A 17,467-nucleotide genomic window follows, 5' to 3' on the forward strand; every position below is an offset into this window, starting at 1 on the left:
TGCGGCTCATCTGTAGGAAAATAACTGCCTATAAATTGGGATTAACAGTTCTGAATTCTTGAAGGGCTCAAATGCCAGCATCCATAAAGCAAATAGCTCGGGTATTTACGTTTAATCAATGTTAGTCTGGTGGGGCTTCAACCCAACTTCACCAACTCAATTAAATTTTAGATCAAGATGTTCATTACCTTGGACTTAATTCAAAATGAGTTTTCTCCTCCCCCCCTCCCCCCTTCTCATTTATGCACAAAACTGCTTAAAAAGAATTGAATGGAATTATTATTACACAATTACCATATGATTACCGTTGATCCAACCAGCTGCATAGTGCCTTCTTTGCCTTGGGTTTTCCAGGGTTTTAGTCCGTTGTCATCTCCAGCTAGGGGGTGCATGAATCTCAGTCAGTTTCAACCCCCACTCCGCATTTTAATTTGCGATCATTTTATTTAAAGGGAAAAAATTTTATTGTTTACATTTTGCAATTTTAACTCTGATGATTGAATTGTCTCCATAAAACATTTCCATCCCTATGAAATTTAGAAGTGATGCAAAGCTTCTGGTTTGGTTTGATGAAGAGAAGAATAGAATAGAATAACAGAGTTGGAAGAGACTTTGGAGAACTTCCACTCCAACCCCCTGCTTAGGCAGGAAACCCTGTACCATTTCAGACAAATGGTTATCCAACTTCTTCTTAAAGACTTCCAGTGTTGGAGCATTCACAACTTCTGGAGGCAAGTTGTTCCACTGATTAATTGTTCTAACTGTCAGGAAATTCCTCCTTAGTTCTAAGTTTCTTCTCTCCTGGATTAGTTTCCATCCATTGCTTCTCGTTCTACCCTCGGGTGCTTTGGGGAATAGCTTGACTCCCCCTTCTTTGTGGCAGACCCCGAGATATTGGAACAATGCTATCATGTCACTATCTGTCAAGAAGAAATGTTTTGCTTTGAATTCATTAATACTGTTGAAGCAACTCACTTCAACCAGATCTCAAAGTACTAACTGAAATAATAGATAGAATCTGTAAACCTTGATGGGTATTTGCTAATATGGGCCATTCCATAAAAACACTCAAACACAGATGCATGTAGATGCAAACACCACAGAAAACAACATAAACAAAGAATATCTCTACTTCCCTTGTATTTATCCTGGGTTTTAATCAGTAGCTCTAATAATGGCGATTTTAAAACGAAACTGAACGTTCTACCACAGAAAAGATCAAGGGTGGGGGAAACTGGACTTCTAAAACGTAGTTGAACTTTATTTCTCCTTGAGTCCACCAAGCCTGACCAATAATTAGAGATGGAAGGCCATATGGAAGACTTGAGTATGAAAAAGAAACCTAACTCAGAATCCGAAATGGTGATTCTGTGCAGATTGGAGCAGGGTTGTTAACTATTAGCAGCATGGCTAGAGAAGATGCTGATCGGTAACATATTTGAAAACTGATGCTGATTATTTTGTTTCATATGCAATCAGATTCATTGAAGCACTATTTTTTTCCACTCCATTTCTATGCAGCTTCATTTAATGTACAATATATATATATATATATATATATATATATATATATATATATATATATATATATATATATATATATATATATATATATATATATATATATATATATATATATATATATATATAGAGAGAGAGAGAGAGAGAGAGAGAGAGAGAGAGAGAGAGAGAGAGAGAGAGAGAGAGAGAGAGATGCATTTTGTACATTAAATGAAGCTACATAGAAATGGAGTGTAAATAATGATGCTTCAACGAACCTGATTGTCTGTGTGTATGTATGTATGTATGTATGTATGTATGTATGTATGTATGTATGTATAAGTGTATGTGTATGTGTATATGTATATGTATGTGTGTGTATGTGTGTGTGTGTGTGTGTGTGTGTGTGTGTATACACATTGGCTCAGTGGTGGTCGGTGATTAAAACATATAAGGGGATATCACTCTTGCTGCCTTGAGTCCAGAAGCAATTCCATAGGTGGAAGGCGTAGACATTTTGGTGAGGTACCAACGTTTAGTACTGTAAAGAGCCCTAGACTGCTCCTGAGTGAAGGAGTGGAATGTGTGCCAGTTTAAACTGAGGTAATGGAATGTGAAGCTACTGGCAGTTGGAACAGAGTTCTTTTCAGGTGGGGAGGGGGAGTAGAATTCCTTAACATCAGAGCATGTTAATTACTGTATAATAAATACTAATGATCTGATGGTCATTTTTAAAAACCATTTCTTAGCGAGCACCTAGAAGCCAAGTGGAACATATGTGCCAAATTTTAACTTTGTAGGCTTTACGGTTCTGGAGATATCATGATGAGTGAGTGGTATTTGGCTTTTATACACATAGATATAGGCCATTGTATTGCCCCTATGGCGTGGGTGTCAAACTCAATCATGTCACATATTGTGATTTTTTTTTGCCTTTGTGGAGCTGGGGTGGGCGTGGCCTGCATGTGACGCATCCAGTTTGATAGGCCACCAATTTGACAGGCCTGCTCTATGGTATTAGGTGGTTCTCTGTTCATCTCACATAAAATGGAATACAGGCCTGTAGAAGACTTTTTTTTTTTGCTTTATTTTATGTTCAGAAACGGGACAGTTTAAAAAGACTTTCTTATTCCTTCTTTTCACAAAGCATTTAGAAAGTCCCTAATGCAGCCGAACACAATTTGTATCTGGTAATTTACACATCTAGGAACTTTTGTACAATACAATTAGCATATGAGGTGGCACAGAATGGTTTTAAAATCAGCCATAAAATCCTTGCCTTCCTTTTGTAACTACTGATTAACTTGCTTGATGAAGAATTTACAATTATTTTATAAGCTTTAGTTGCCCTAATAGAGTTACGTCCCCCACGGATATTGTTTTATAATATGATTGGCATGTAATATATTGGCTTTCGTTGGGAAATCCTCTAGTGAAGAGACTGGTTTGCCTTTTTCATTGGAGAATTGAATTCCACAATTCAAAGAAGGGAAATTACATTTCAGTTCATGATTAGCTGAAGAAATTTGAATTGAGTCAGTTCATACTGAAGTGAAAACAAACATATTGTTTTTTTTCCCCATCTCGATCAAATTCACCATTTTGGGTCCTTCATGGCTTCATTGATGAACAGTAAATTTTGTATTTGTGAACAGTAGCAATAGCATTTAGAGTTATATATCACTTCATAGTGTTTTACAGACAGGGGTGGGCTTCAAAAATTTTAGCAATGGGTTCCCTGCCCAGTTGCTGAGTGGGCGTGGGCGTGGTGGGTGTGGCCTAGTCAGCCTCACGCACGACAGTGGGGGAGGGGTGTTTTCACCCTCCCTAGGCTCCCGTGGCTTTCCTCGAGACTCTGTGAGGGCGAAAACTGCCTCCCCCAGGCTCTGGAGGCCCTAACTTCCAGAACTTCCAGGAGGCCTGTTTTCTCCCCTCCCTGAGCCTTTGAACAGGACCTGCACTTACCTTGCATCCTAAACAGGCCATGTGGAGACTCCTGAAAGGGGCAGGGTGGGGTGGGTGGGGACAGCCAGGGGTGGGATTTGGAGGTTGCAAATGCAACAGGGGATAATTTGATGGGAGGATATGGAATGAAAACTATGGCACAGTTCCTAAGATGTTCTGGACCATTTTTATTATAAAGCAAATGTGGTTCCAACGAGCATTATTATTGGTCTTGTTTGAAAAATAAAGAAACAGTTTTGGGAAAAACTAGAAACTAATTAATATCAATTTTATTATAGCTGATAACCTTGAAAACATTTTAAAATTAGTCTGGAGGAAAAATTCACTCTAATTCCATAATACATAACTGCTCCCATTCTAATGTTTTCAAAAAGTTTAAAAAAAAAACATGAAAAGAATAAACATAGATTGATAGATTTAGTAATGTTGGTCATCGAATAAAAAGAATTTGGAAAGAATCCTGCAATTGAACACTTGGTTTACTCAATTTTAATCAAATATTTGGGGATAGATGAATAACTGAGAAATCAAAATATCTAATGATTTTGTTAGTTGAATAATTTGCTTCCAGCCTTCTTTTAAAGGTGACATTTTCCCTTTGCTTTATTTCCCCAAAGATCTTTATTTGGGGTGGGACATTTTCACATGAAGCTTGCAAATATATCTGAATTTGTCTTCTTGTTGTTGTTCAATGCATCTCAGCAAAATAATATTATAATGGAAAAGAGAATAAGGCATCAGCCCTGCCTTAAAGTAAACTTTTGCTCTATGATTCTTAGTAATTTTTCTCCAGTGCTAAAAATATTGGGGATCAAAATAACATATGCGGGGCTTCTATGAAGGTTCCTACAATGTTTATGAAGCACATAGAAAAACTGGTTTATTTTCTTCCTGTATAACCTTTTATGAGATTTATGTTGTAATAGAAAACCATGTGAATTCTCTTAAGGGGAAAAACGAACACATTTATCCCTATGTCTTTTGAAAGGCTAGTTCTCATTTCTCAGCGTTGGAGGCATTCAGCAGAGGATATGTTTATCATGCCACTGAATTTAACAGAAGCAAATTGAAGCTTAGGATCGTAAAGAACGATTGCAGGATTTGGGTTTGGCTAATCTAGAGAAAAGAAGGACCGGGGGAGAGCAGGATAGCAGTATTCCAGTATTTGGGGGGCTGCCACAAAGAGGAGGGGGGGTCAACTTATTTTCCAAAACACTAGAGGGCAGGACAAGAAACAATGGATGTTTTCATCAAGGAGAGAAGCAACGTGGAATTAAGGAGACACTTTCTAACAGTGAGAACAATTAACCAGTGGAACAACTTGCCTTCAGAGGTAGCTGCTTCATCACTGGAGGATTTTAAGAAAAAACTGGACAGCCACCTGTCTGAAATGGTCTTCTTGAAAGCTTCCAGTGTTGAAGCTCCCACAACTTCTAAAGTCAAGCTTTTTCATTGATTGATGGCTCTCACGGTCAATTTTTTGTTCCTTATTTCCAAGTTGACTCTCTCCTTGTTCATCTTCTATCCATTATTCCTTGTCTGGCCTTTGGAAAATAGGTTGACCCCCTCCTCTCTGTGGCAGCCCCTCAAATACTGGAACACTGCTCTCATGTCTCCCTTGGTCCTTCTCTTCCCTAGACTGGTATGGTATCCTGCTTGAGCAGAGGGTTGGACTAGAAGACACCCAAGCTCCCTTCCAGCTCTATTCTTTGATTGATTATTATTATGGTTTGTCAGCCAGCCTGGTGTTTAGCCTGGATTTAACTATTATTATCATTTTTATAGTTTGTCAAAGAGTCAGCCAGATCTTTAGACTACTAGGCATTTTTATCGACTCTGTCATTCGGGTTAATGTCATGGTTCTAAATAGTATCCAAAAGTAAAGCAGAGTCCAAGGCAAAATATTGCTCAAAGTTCCAATTTATTAAGAGAGCCACCTATGGGAAAACCTGAATCTGAAAGCTTCCCGGTTTTCCCTACCCAGTTGAAAGTTCAAGAACTTGCCCCCAAACCCACAAGTCCATCATACGGTCCAATCTTCCATTACCATATTGGCAGTTCCACCCATCCAGTTCCGGTCAGGTCCAAAGTTGCAGAGACAAAGGATGACCTTGGCTTTCTAGAAAGAATGTTGTTATGGCTACATAGCATCTAACTCCATACAATGCCCCCTCCCATTTTCCCACAATGGAAAATGCATAGTAGAATAATAGAAAGTGTGGCAGGCCAAAGACCCAAAAGAAAAGATGGCTGCAGGCCTCCATATCCCCCCCCCCTCTCAAATGATTGCCAGAAAAATAACATGGACTAGGTGGATCTGAACTTGCCTGCAAAATGGATTTGTTGTGATAGATTTCATTTCTATTGGTGTGCCTTTTATTTCAATCTATTTTGCAACTATTATTTCTCATCATGGGAACCTCACATAAGGTTATGACTAATAGCTGTGGATGGATGGGCCTTTGGTAAATAGTTATGAAGACTAAAAAGCCATCCATGTGTTTGACTTTAAAGGGAAGGTAGAGTCGGCCATGGTTTGGAGAGTAAGGCTATCAATTGTCAGGAGACATACTGATTATGTAGTATGTACAGTATGAGTCTTATTACAGTCAAGTCATGCTGAATGGGCTTTTCATTAGCATCTTGTCTACCCTAACTCTGTCAGAAGATTTATGAGCCTGCTATGATTGTTCTGGTTGCAGGAATTTCCATATCTATGCACTATTAAAACTCTCTGTCTCCCTCTGTGTCTGTTTGTAACCTTCAATTGGGTGAAATGATGCATCATAGAGCAACAGTTTTTGAATCAAGGTACCTCAAATAAGCAAGCTTAAAGAAGGCATCTGACACTTTACTCCTGTGTAATTGAGATGTCAAGGATCTTCACACCAGTTTTAGTCACAAAGTTGTGGTTGCTGCAGCATTGCTCGTGTTAGCCACAGTCATAGGATCGTAACCGTTGACTACACTTCCCAGAAATCTGTAGGGTGACTTGTACAAGAGAAGGTGGCTTTCCGGTCTTCTTCTGGACCCTGCACCCAATTGCTGGCAAGGCCGATGGGCAAGTGAGGATGGTTTTTTGGGGACCAAGCCCCAAATTCCAAATGTCTTAACGGTGATGGAAGACAAAGGAAAGATGAGAGAACAAATCAGATACCTCTTAGGGCTGGTAGGGCTGCTAGAGGTGGCATTTAGCCGGTTTGGACCAGCTCATCTGAACTGGTAGCAGAAATCGCAGATGGGCCCACCCACCTGCCCCAGCTGTATGCCGTCCTATTTAGGCACATTTTTGAGGCTGGGCGCATGCGCAGAAGGTGCGCACGGGAGCAAAGCACATGCGAGGAAGCAAGCAGGCGTGCGGGTAGCAAACCGGTTGGTAACAAAATGTAAAACCCACCACTGCTGGGGAGGTACTATTGGTTGATAAGTGAATTATCTTCCCACCTGGAAGGAGGTGTCCCTCAGATGGAGAGTAGGGATGCTATTTTCCTCATGGTCCACGACTCCCCTTGTTCACCTTGTCCCCAGCAAAGGGGCAAACAGTTCCACAGGCCAACCAAAGAAGAACCGTAGGAGAAAGGGAAGGCATCAGTAGGGCTTTGCTGAGTGTTGTGAGGAGAGGCAAAATAGTGCCAGTCCTATATTATATGTGGAAATGGGTCATAGGTTGTCTAGTCTCAATATATTTTGTTTCGTTGGTTGTTGTTTTCTGCCTTTAGTTGGGTCTACCTTGAACTACATGTCAAGTGGGCACTCATAGAAGCAGCAAGAAATCAATAATCAATTTGTTCACTACAATGGCAATAAATGGCAATGGCAACTGTAGGGGTTGGAACGAGATCCAAAACCCCACACTGGTTCAGATCTATGCACACAGTCTGTTTCATTGGAGGATAGATGGGTTTAGCTGCATGTCGAGCTGCACATAGACTAACCTGGAATGAGGACCGAATAGCCCCCACCAAGTGGTTTGATTGCCAGATAATTTCATCTACAATCCCCCTATTTCATCATCATTTGCAGTAACTACCTCCAGAGGAGCTAGAAGTACAGTCCATCACCTCCCAACGTCAAATCAAACAGCTTTCATCACGAAAGTTTTTCCTAAAGTTTAGCCAAAATATAACTTCTTTGCAGTCCCCAACATTTTTATACATTTTCAGCCTTCGCCTTGGACTGCTCTGCAGCTTACCTGTCTTGCAAATGGAATTTCTTACTGATTAAAGTCTATTCACATGTCAAGAGAGTGGCACGAACAGCGATAAAATGGAGTTGCTAAAAAATTAGTCCATTTTCACTTCTCCAAGCCTTGATTTTAGACTTGTTAAAGGCTCTGTTTTTTTTTAAAAAAAGAAACCAGTACTTAAGGTCATTTTCATTTATTGGTAATTTATATATGCCACCTGTTAAAAATAAAACTTTCCAATAGTAACCATAAAAAGTTGAATTAGGAAGAGACTGCAGCCTGCTAATGCCTCCAATTTAATATGCCTCCTTAATTGGATACCAATACGCTGGTGGATTTTTTTCCTTTAAAACACAACCCTATACATAGAATTCCAATTAAGCCTGTCACGTTTCCAATACTCTTCCATATGCATCCTTTTCCAAGTTTTTCAATTTATGTTACAAATACATTTAGAAAGTAAACAGTATTTATGCAAAAAGCTTTTCCAGATGAAAAGTACTTTAATGAGCCCTCTTTATATATATATATATTAAATCAATTATTGGAACAGTTCACAGTTAGATAGTTAAAAGTAAACACTACTGAATTCTGCTTAGCTCCTGGTGACTTTATGGATATGTCGATTTGGTTTTTGAGGAAGAAAAGGAAAGGAAAGGGGAGAAGAAAAAGAAAGTGAAGGAGAGGAGGAAAGGAGGAGGAGAAGGAGAACACCAACATCAACAACTGCTGTATGTTGTTTTGACTATCCACTCCTCAAATTTTCTGGTGGTCTCTCATCCCAGTCCTATCTCAGCTGACCTTGCGTATCTTTCTAAGGTGTCACCTACTGTTGTTGCTAAAAACAGCAATGCATATCTATCAGTCCTTCTCTTACTAAAGACACCATCACAGTGACTATAAAGTCCTGTTTCCTGCTTTATCAACTGGCAAGACCAATTACCTAAATTATCCTTTTCCTGATAAAAACTGGGTGAATTAGCTATGATAATTCTGAGTTTGGGGACAAGGCTAGCAAGCAAGCCTAGATCCTATCTGTCTGGAAGAATAATCTCATTAATGAACTGCTTAAATAGAACTTGTTGGAATCTCTGTTAGGTAAATCTGCTTCTGATTTGAATGAAGCGTGTGCTAAAGAAGGTCCTAGCAAAGAGTATTGAGTAGGCTGCTTCAAGTAGACTTCTATGTGCTTGGTTGTTTCCTTGTACACATTTCATTCCCCAAACTTCATCAAGCTCAGAGAGCACCAAGGACTCCTCAAAAATAGGGTTTTGTGTGGTTTGTGTGTGTGTGTGTGTTTATGAATATGTATTTAGCTAAATAGGATGAAATTTCTCCAAAAATATACCTTTGTGAAAGGATGCAACATGAAACTAACTACATTCTTTAAACGTTCTCATCTTAAGTGCTCTACTATTATGTGGAAAATCTTGCAGTGGGTAGCAGTTTACTTTAAATTATCTCACTTGGAAGAACCCTTCATAACATTTCATGTAAATCCTAGGCCCCCATGGCTTACACTCATTAATTCTACAACAGGGTTCTCCAAATTTAGCAACTTTGTGGATTTTAACTCCCAGAATTCCCCAGTCAGCAGGGCTGGCTGAGAAATTCTGGGACTTAAAGTCCACAAGTCTTAAAGTTGCCAAATTTGGAGACTTCTCTTCTAGAAAAATGAATTGGACTTGAGATTCCGAGAAGCTCAGAATGAAGTCGATTTAGATCCACCCAGGTTTTACCAGAAATATGGAAACTTACTTTGAATCAACTGTTTCGACCTCCGATCCATATTCCTCTTAAAGTATCCCATTTCTTTTATAGTGTTTTTAAAAACATAGTAGTATGTTTTATTGCGATATCTAAAGCTTATGGGGATATTTTCCCAAGATAAAACTCTAAAATCAGTGTGATTTTTCTTGGGTTATATGCTATCTCTATTACATAATGAAGAAGCTAAATGCATATCAACGTCAATGGAGATAAATAAGCAATTAAAACAATGTATTGATGCTGCAATTGTCATACCATCCTGAACAAGAAAGATTCATATGAAAGGCTGTACATAGTAATTATGTATTTCATATACATAATTACATATACTTAATTCAATCAGGAAAAGAAGAGAGGAGAAAATATATAGAGTACTTAAAAGGGTTGATGGATATATTCCAGGGATGTCATTGGATCTGTGTGTTGTATCAGAAACAATACTGATGAATGACCTTAGCCTTAAAGATCAGTGGTTTTTATTGTGGTATACACTTTGGCAGGTGTATGAAGTAGTACAAGACAAAGAGGGAAGAAAATACATTGCTGCTCTATTAACAAAACAGGTCCCAAATGTTAACTAATGATAGCTAAGATTGTCCTCTTCCCAAAGCTGTTAATACCTTCGGAAGGGGTGACAATAGGACCATCCATAGTCAAGATGATAGTAATGGTCATGTGATTGAAATCCTGCCCCTATGTTTTACCCGGTGGTGAAATTCAAAATTTTGTAGTACCGGTTCTGTGGGCATAGCTTGGTGGGCATGACCGGGGAAGGATACAGCAAAATCTCCATTCCCACCCCATTCCAGGGGAAGGATACTGCAAAATCCCCATTCCCTCCCCACTTCTGGGGGAAAGATACTGCAAAATCTCCATTCCCACCCCACTCTGGGGCCAGCCAGAGGTGGTATTTGCCAGTTCTCTGAACTACTCAAAATTTCCACTACCGGTTCTCCGGAACCTGTCAGAACCTGCTGAATTTCACCCCTGGTTTTACCCCCAGCTCTGTTGCTGAGGGTTGTTGTATGGATGCAATCTTCCCCTATTTGCTTTTCATAGCCATCTTCCATGTTCAGGTGCCCTCCAGACCTGGGTTAACAAAAGATAATTACTGCATTTGAAGAGTACCCTATGTAGCTACCCTAATTGAACTAAACCTTGGCTTAATATACAGCCAGGTTTATGGTACATGCTGAGCTGAGGTCCCACACCTCAAACCACAAATTTAAATTCGGCCTCACTTTGGATTTCTCTAGCCTGTTGCATGATTGCAACCCTGAAATCAGAAAAATGGAATATGTCTTTAATTATTTTTTTTTTAAAAAATCCAAGAGCTAATGTGTTGAACTATTCTGTTTGTTTGTTGTTGACATCCAGTATCAACAGTCCAATACCTTTCTGAAGAATGTTGTTTCAAAAGATTTCTGAATCTTGGAAGCGAAGGGATCTTCCTAATATTTAGTGAGAGGGTGTTTGAGGGGGTGGTATTTGTGTATCAGATCCAGGAAACACAATAATTGCCTTCGAAAAAGTTTTGTTCTACTGTTTCCCATCTTCTATTCCATTGTCCTTTTTTTTAGTAAAATTTTCACCCGGATTGCATAAGCGCACCAACATGGCTACCGTCCCTTTTCTACTGTCCCCATTTATTTGTATTCATTTCCATTGTTCACGTCCATGTTCATACTTATATCTGCTACTTTGTACATGTTTGACAAACAAACAAATAAATCAAGTAATTCAGCAGGATTCATTTATAGAAGAAACTTGTTTAAATGCAACAATATAAAACATGATGCATGTATACAATGCCCATGCAGCAGAAGCAACCAGAACTCAGAATCAGAGGAATATATTTTAAAGAAGCACCCGAATCTATGAGCACAGAACTTAAATTTAAAACAGATCAGTTAAGGTAAGCCACGCCCAGGCTCCAAGCCCTCTGACATAGCAACAACAGATACTGTTTCTTAGTCACCAGTTCCCATTGGCTGACTTGTTGTTTTGGCTATCCCAGCTCATAATTTCTTATATACTGACATCAGGCTGGTTCGGTATTGGAAGTGCTCACATGCAGCCCTTCTGTGCATGCGCAGAGCATCCATGACGATGTCTGGGTAGGTGGGTGGAGCCTCCTCCTGCTGCCACTACCAGTTCACCCAAACCGGGGCGAACCGGTAGAATACCGCTTCTGACTGACATGTACAATGTACGAAAGGAGCTACCATATTTTTCAGAGTATAAGATGCACCTTTTTCCCTCAAAACAAATGCTGAAAATCTGGTTGCGTCTTATACACTGAATACAGCATTTTTTGCCTCCCAAAACCCTGCCCCTTCACCAAAATGGCCGTGCAGAGCCTGTAGGAGGCTTTCAGAGAGCTCCCGGGGGCTGGGGAGGGCAGAAATGAGCAAAGAATGGGTGGGTTTTTTTGCTCAATTTTGTCCCACCACCACCCCTCAGGAGCACTCTACAAGCTTCCTAAGGGCTATTCATGCCCCCTTTCTTTTTTGAAAAAAAAAGGGGCCCATTTTCACGAAACCGGGCTGTTTTTGGGAGGTTTGCAGAGTGCGAAAACTTTTTTTTAAAAAAAATTACCTCTTCAAAACCTTGGTGCGTCTTCCACTCCAAAAAATACGGTATATCTGTAAACTGAATTTTTCTGCTTTTTCTTTTTCCCTTGAGGAACACTCACTGATGCAGGCAAACTATTGCATTTTTATAATAGTCCCACCAACAACATATGCCTGAGGCAAACGGTAAAAAATAATCTGCTTCTCCTGTTTGTGGTACAGTGCCGTCAGTTAGCACATTTGCTATAGCAACTGGTGTGTTTCCTGAGGAAGCGGTCAATCTGCCAATAAAATCTAACCTGTAATAACTCTGAGTGCATCCAATTTTCATCTCTTGGAAGAAGCTACAAATATTGTAGAACCTCAGCTTTACAGCAGATTTGCACAATTTGCAATTCATCAGCAGACCCAGTTAGTCTTGGCTTGTACCCCAGCTGAAGCCTTGCTATCATCTCTGCCTTCGCTCCTCATTTTCATAACATCAGAAGAACAGCCAAAAAAGAAAAAAGGAAAGGAAAGGGAAAAAAAGAGCTCTTTATTTCATTTGCAGTGGGCTTCTCAATCCTGTTGGTGCTCTACGGTCAGAATCAAGTGGGGAATACTTGCATTACAGAATGCAGAATTCTGCATTACAGAATAAATATAAATCTATTCTCCCTATTCCTCCCCTATTCATTCCTATTCGCAGGTTCATGAAGTTTGTGAAATACTGCAAACGTTGGGCAATCTCATCCTTGAGAAATGCAAGAGAGCTAAAATGCCATGAGATGCTACTTGGGTTGCTGCGTGCTATAGGCAGTGGTGGGTTCCGTATCCTGTTGCAACGGGTAAGGTGCAACGGAGCCGGGAGTCCACTATATGCATGCACACAGCATGCACACGCGTACTAACTGTGTGCGACGCTCCGCGATGGCTCTGTGATGCTCCAACTGCTAGGCGGAGCATCGCCCAGGCGCTGTATGCTCCGTGGGTGTGCGCCTAAACCCCAATCGACTCAAATACAAATAAGGAGGGCGGGTGGGTGGACCCTCCTTACCTGTATTTGAGCTGATGCGCATGCGCGTAAGTCCCAATCCATGCCCATGCGCATAACTCCCGATTGGCTCAAATACAGGTAAGGAGGGTGGGTGGACCCTCTGCCCCCAGCAGGCACTGGTATGCCCATACAGGGGCTTACCAATCATATCCCACCACTGGTGCTAAGGCAGTGATGGCAAACCTTTTCTGCACTGAGTGCCCAAACTGGAACAAGCATGTGCACATGTGCTGGAGCACCGGAAACCCAAAGGCCAGCTTGTCTTCGGGGTTCTGGCGTGCACATGCGTGCTGGCCAGCTAGTCTTCATGCATGCTGGTGCATTGGAAACCCCAAGACCCCAAGACCAGCTGCCACCCGGTCTTTGGGTTTCTGGCATGTGCATGCATGCCAGCCACCAGGTCTTCATGCACATGTGTACTGGCCAGCTGGAGCTCCAGCACACGCAAAGACCAACTGGCCTTTATGCATGCCAGAAACCCAAAGACCAGGTGGCAGCTGGTCTTTGGGTCTTCAGGTTTCTGGCATTCCAGATGGCCAGCGCATGCAGGAAAGCAGAGGAGCAGCTGGTGACAGTGCGCGTGCCCACAGAGAGGGCTCTGTGTGCCACCTCTGTCACGCATGCCATAGGTTTGTCATCACGATGCTAGGGGATTGGGGACTGAAATATATGAAGAATGGCTGTAGGAATGGGGTTTGTCTAGTTCAATGAAAAGAAGAACTATGGGTGACGTGATAGGAGAGTTCTAATATCTAAGAGGCTGCCATAAAGACTGGGTATCTCTAGTTTAATGAAAAGAAGGACTAGGGGAGACATGATAGCAGTGTTCCAATATCTCAGGGGTTGCCACAAAGAAGAGGGAGTCAAGCTATTCTTCAAGGCACCTGAGGGTAGAACAAGAAGCAATGGGTGGAAACTAATCAAGGAGAGAAGCAACCTAAAACTAAGGAGAAATTTCCTGACTGTGAGAACAATTAATCAGTGGAACAACTTGCCTCCAGAACACTGGAAGTTTTTAAGAAGAGACTGGACAGCTACTTGTCTGAAACGGTATAGGGTCTCCTGCTTAAACAAGGGGTTGAACTAGAAGACCTCCAAGATCCCTTCCAACTCTGTAATTCTGTTCGATTATTGATCTGGCATGAGATTTGGCAACCTCCTAAGATGTTAGCGTTTTTAATCTCTTTTGATTTAATGTCTTGGATCCAGATGCTGTGTCACAAAGGTCGTTGTGATGGCAGGCACTGTCTTGTTGACTATTTTGTCCGGGGACTCCACTATGAAATGTGTGGCTGGCCAGGGCAAATCAGCCTGGATTCCATTTGGATTAGAGATTTGACATTTGAGAAAAGTTCCTGTTTGAATTGGCAGTCTGAAGGCTAATTAATTCAGTCTGCATCAATTTAAGAACTTATTTTGGGTGGGAAATGCCAATGGTTATAATAGAGAAGCATCAAAACGCTTCCAGGTAACTGCTTTGCAATTTCATCAGTAAGGATGAAAATAGGAAGAATGTTAGATGCTTTAGAGATATTAAGCCTGCCAAGCTTCAGTTAGATATCTTCAAAGGTTTCAGTATAATAAGTGCTTCAACTCATCCTGCCTCTCTTTAAGGAACAAAAGCCATGGATATATTCTAGCCAGTGAAGACAGTCAAAACGTAAACATTATTTCTGCTCCAGAATAGGAGGCATATGGAGGTTTAGCCTCAATTCATAGCTAGTAGGACCAAGGATGGCTCAGTGGCTAAGACACTAAACTTGTCGATCAGAAAGGTCAGCAGTTTGCCGGTTCAAATCCCTAGCACCGCATAACGGAGTGAGCTCCCATTGCTTGTCCCAGCTTCTGCCAACCTAGCAGTTCGAAAACACGTAAAAAATGCAAGTAGAAAAAGAGGGACCATCTTTGATGGCAAGGTAACAGCGTTCTGTGCGCCTTTGGCATTTAGTCCTGCCGGCCACATGACATCTTCAGACAGTGCTGGCTCTTCGACTTTGAAATGGAGATGAGCACCACCCCCTAGAGTCAGGAACAACTAGCACATATGTGCAAGGAGAACCTTTACCTTTACCTAGGGCCAAGTAGAGGTAGTAAGTTGAGAAATTCAGTTGGAATGGCTTTGAAATAGTGATTTATCTGTATATCTCTTCCCCAGCATTAAAGAAAATCAACTGGATTTCTTTTTTCCATTAAAGTTAACTTGCTTCCCCCCCCCCCCCCCCGTTAAAGCAAAAACCTAATTAACAACTGCAAAACCACTTTAGAAAGCAGTCTAAACTGTCTGGCACGGGAAGACATTTGGGATCTGTCTGATCCATTTCTATTTAATGTAATGCATTTTGCAAACAGAGCTTCGATCTATTTAGTAAGGACTGTCCAGCGGTCGCAAAGCCCATTAAAGGCAGCTTCATAAGTGCCGTCTCTGACCGCAGAAAAGTTAAATGCCCTTTCCAAGAGCATTAAAAAAAATCCTTGCCATGCATCTTCTTGTTGAAAAATAAGAACAACAACAACAACAGGAGGTTCATTTGATGGGGAAGGAAAAAGCTACAGGTTAACTTTGTGGCAATACTGCAGGAAATTTGATTGGTTGGTATTTTACGTTTTTGGCAACTTGTTTTTTCTGGATGTCAAATTTCCTTTTGTAAGAGGGCAGGTTGCCTGGGAAATGACCAGGATTGCTGTTGCTCTGTTCATTTAAGACAGGGGTCAGCAACCTGAGGCTCTGGAGCCACATGTGGCTCTTTCATCCCTCTGCTGTGGCTCCCTGTGGCCAATTGGCACCACAATATTGAGAGGAGCTTCTGGTTTGGAGGGGGTGGTGGAAGCAGGGCATGCCAGGAGGAGACTCTATGACAAGGGGCAAGTTTTCCAATCAACTCCACAATTGATAAGGATTTTGATAGAGGAAAAAGGATGCTGCGCTAGGAGGAGACTCTATGGTGGGGAAACGGGACTTCCAACCAGCTCCAGAATTGAATGCAGAACTTCCGGTTAGGACCTTTGTGACTCTGAGTGTTTAAGGTTGCTAATCCCTGATTTAAGACATCTCCTTAGCACACAGCAACTGGTGGAGTAGAGGTGTTGGTGTGAGGGGGAAGGTGATCTGTGTTGGTTTATGGAAATAAAACCAGAGGGAGCTCAAGGGAAATAGGAAAAGAAGCTGTTGTTCATCAGTAGGATTCACAAGGAGTAGTAGTGGAGTAATGGAGCCATAATGAGCAGTAAGTGCTAACCTTTGAGTGATTGGTAGTCTGTTGCTTGTTTGGTTGTTTGGCTCTCTTGGGGTTTGGGAGCCTGTTGACTTGGGTAGACTTAAAATAACATTCTGTAGCATGAACATTTTCTGTAATACTCCTGTTTTTTTTATCAAGTTTTATCCAAATGATTCTGTTGCCATAGCAGCAGGAGAAAAAGAAATCCCCCTATTGTGAGGATCCTTCATTCACTGAGTCTTTAGGGAAGAATGATGATCATTAAGTATTGTGGTGTAATGGTTTTGGTACTAGACTAGGAGCACAGAGGACAGAGACCTTCAGAATGTACTGTACATCCTCAACCATAGAAATTCCCAGGATGTCTTTGGACCAGTCACTGCCTCTCTCAGCCTCACCAATTTGTTACCGTGGGAGCAAAAAGTGAGAGATGGTTTAGTAGGCCACCTTGAGTTCCTGGGTAAAAGCTGAGAGTTAAATCTAATAAGTGAGAAATATATGGGCATGTGATGGGCAACAGGTAACTTCAGGTTTCCCAATAGGGAGTCCCTTTCTTTGTCTATGTCAAATCTGCCTTCAAAATTCAAGGGTACCATTTTTAAAGGTAGCAGCTCGGTTCCTATGAGTCTGAGGTGCAGAACAACTACAATTCCCAAATAAGTTTGCATAGTTTTTAAAAGCAAAGAACCATTTGGCGATCAAATTGCTCAGAAAGCGATAATAATTGCAAAAGGAGGTTTTAGTTGAACAGCTTACATCCTACGAAGATACTTTCAACATCATCAAACCACATCTGCCTATACCAGAAAAGGACTCAATAGGTGGATAAAAATGTCAAATCCAGTCGAGTTGACAATGTGACCAACCACAATAATAAGTCCAGTTGACAATGTGACCAACCACAGTAATAAGTCTAGTTGACAATGTGACCAACCACAATAATAAGTCTAGTTGACAATGTGACCAACCACAATAATAAGTCTGGTTGACAATGTGACCAACCACAATAATAAGTCTAGTTGACAATGTGACCAACCACAATAATAAGTCTAGTTGACAATGTGACCAACCACAATAATAAGTCTAGTTGACAATGTGACCAACCACAATAATAAGTCTGGTTGACTATGTGACCAATCATAATAATAAGTCTGGTTGACAATGTGACCAACCACAATAATAAGTCTAGTTGACTATGTGACCAATCATAATAATAAGTCTG

The sequence above is a fragment of the Natrix helvetica genome (assembly GCF_964273705.1).
Source record: "Natrix helvetica genome assembly, chromosome: 4".
Classification (NCBI taxonomy): Eukaryota; Metazoa; Chordata; class Lepidosauria; order Squamata; family Natricidae; genus Natrix; species Natrix helvetica.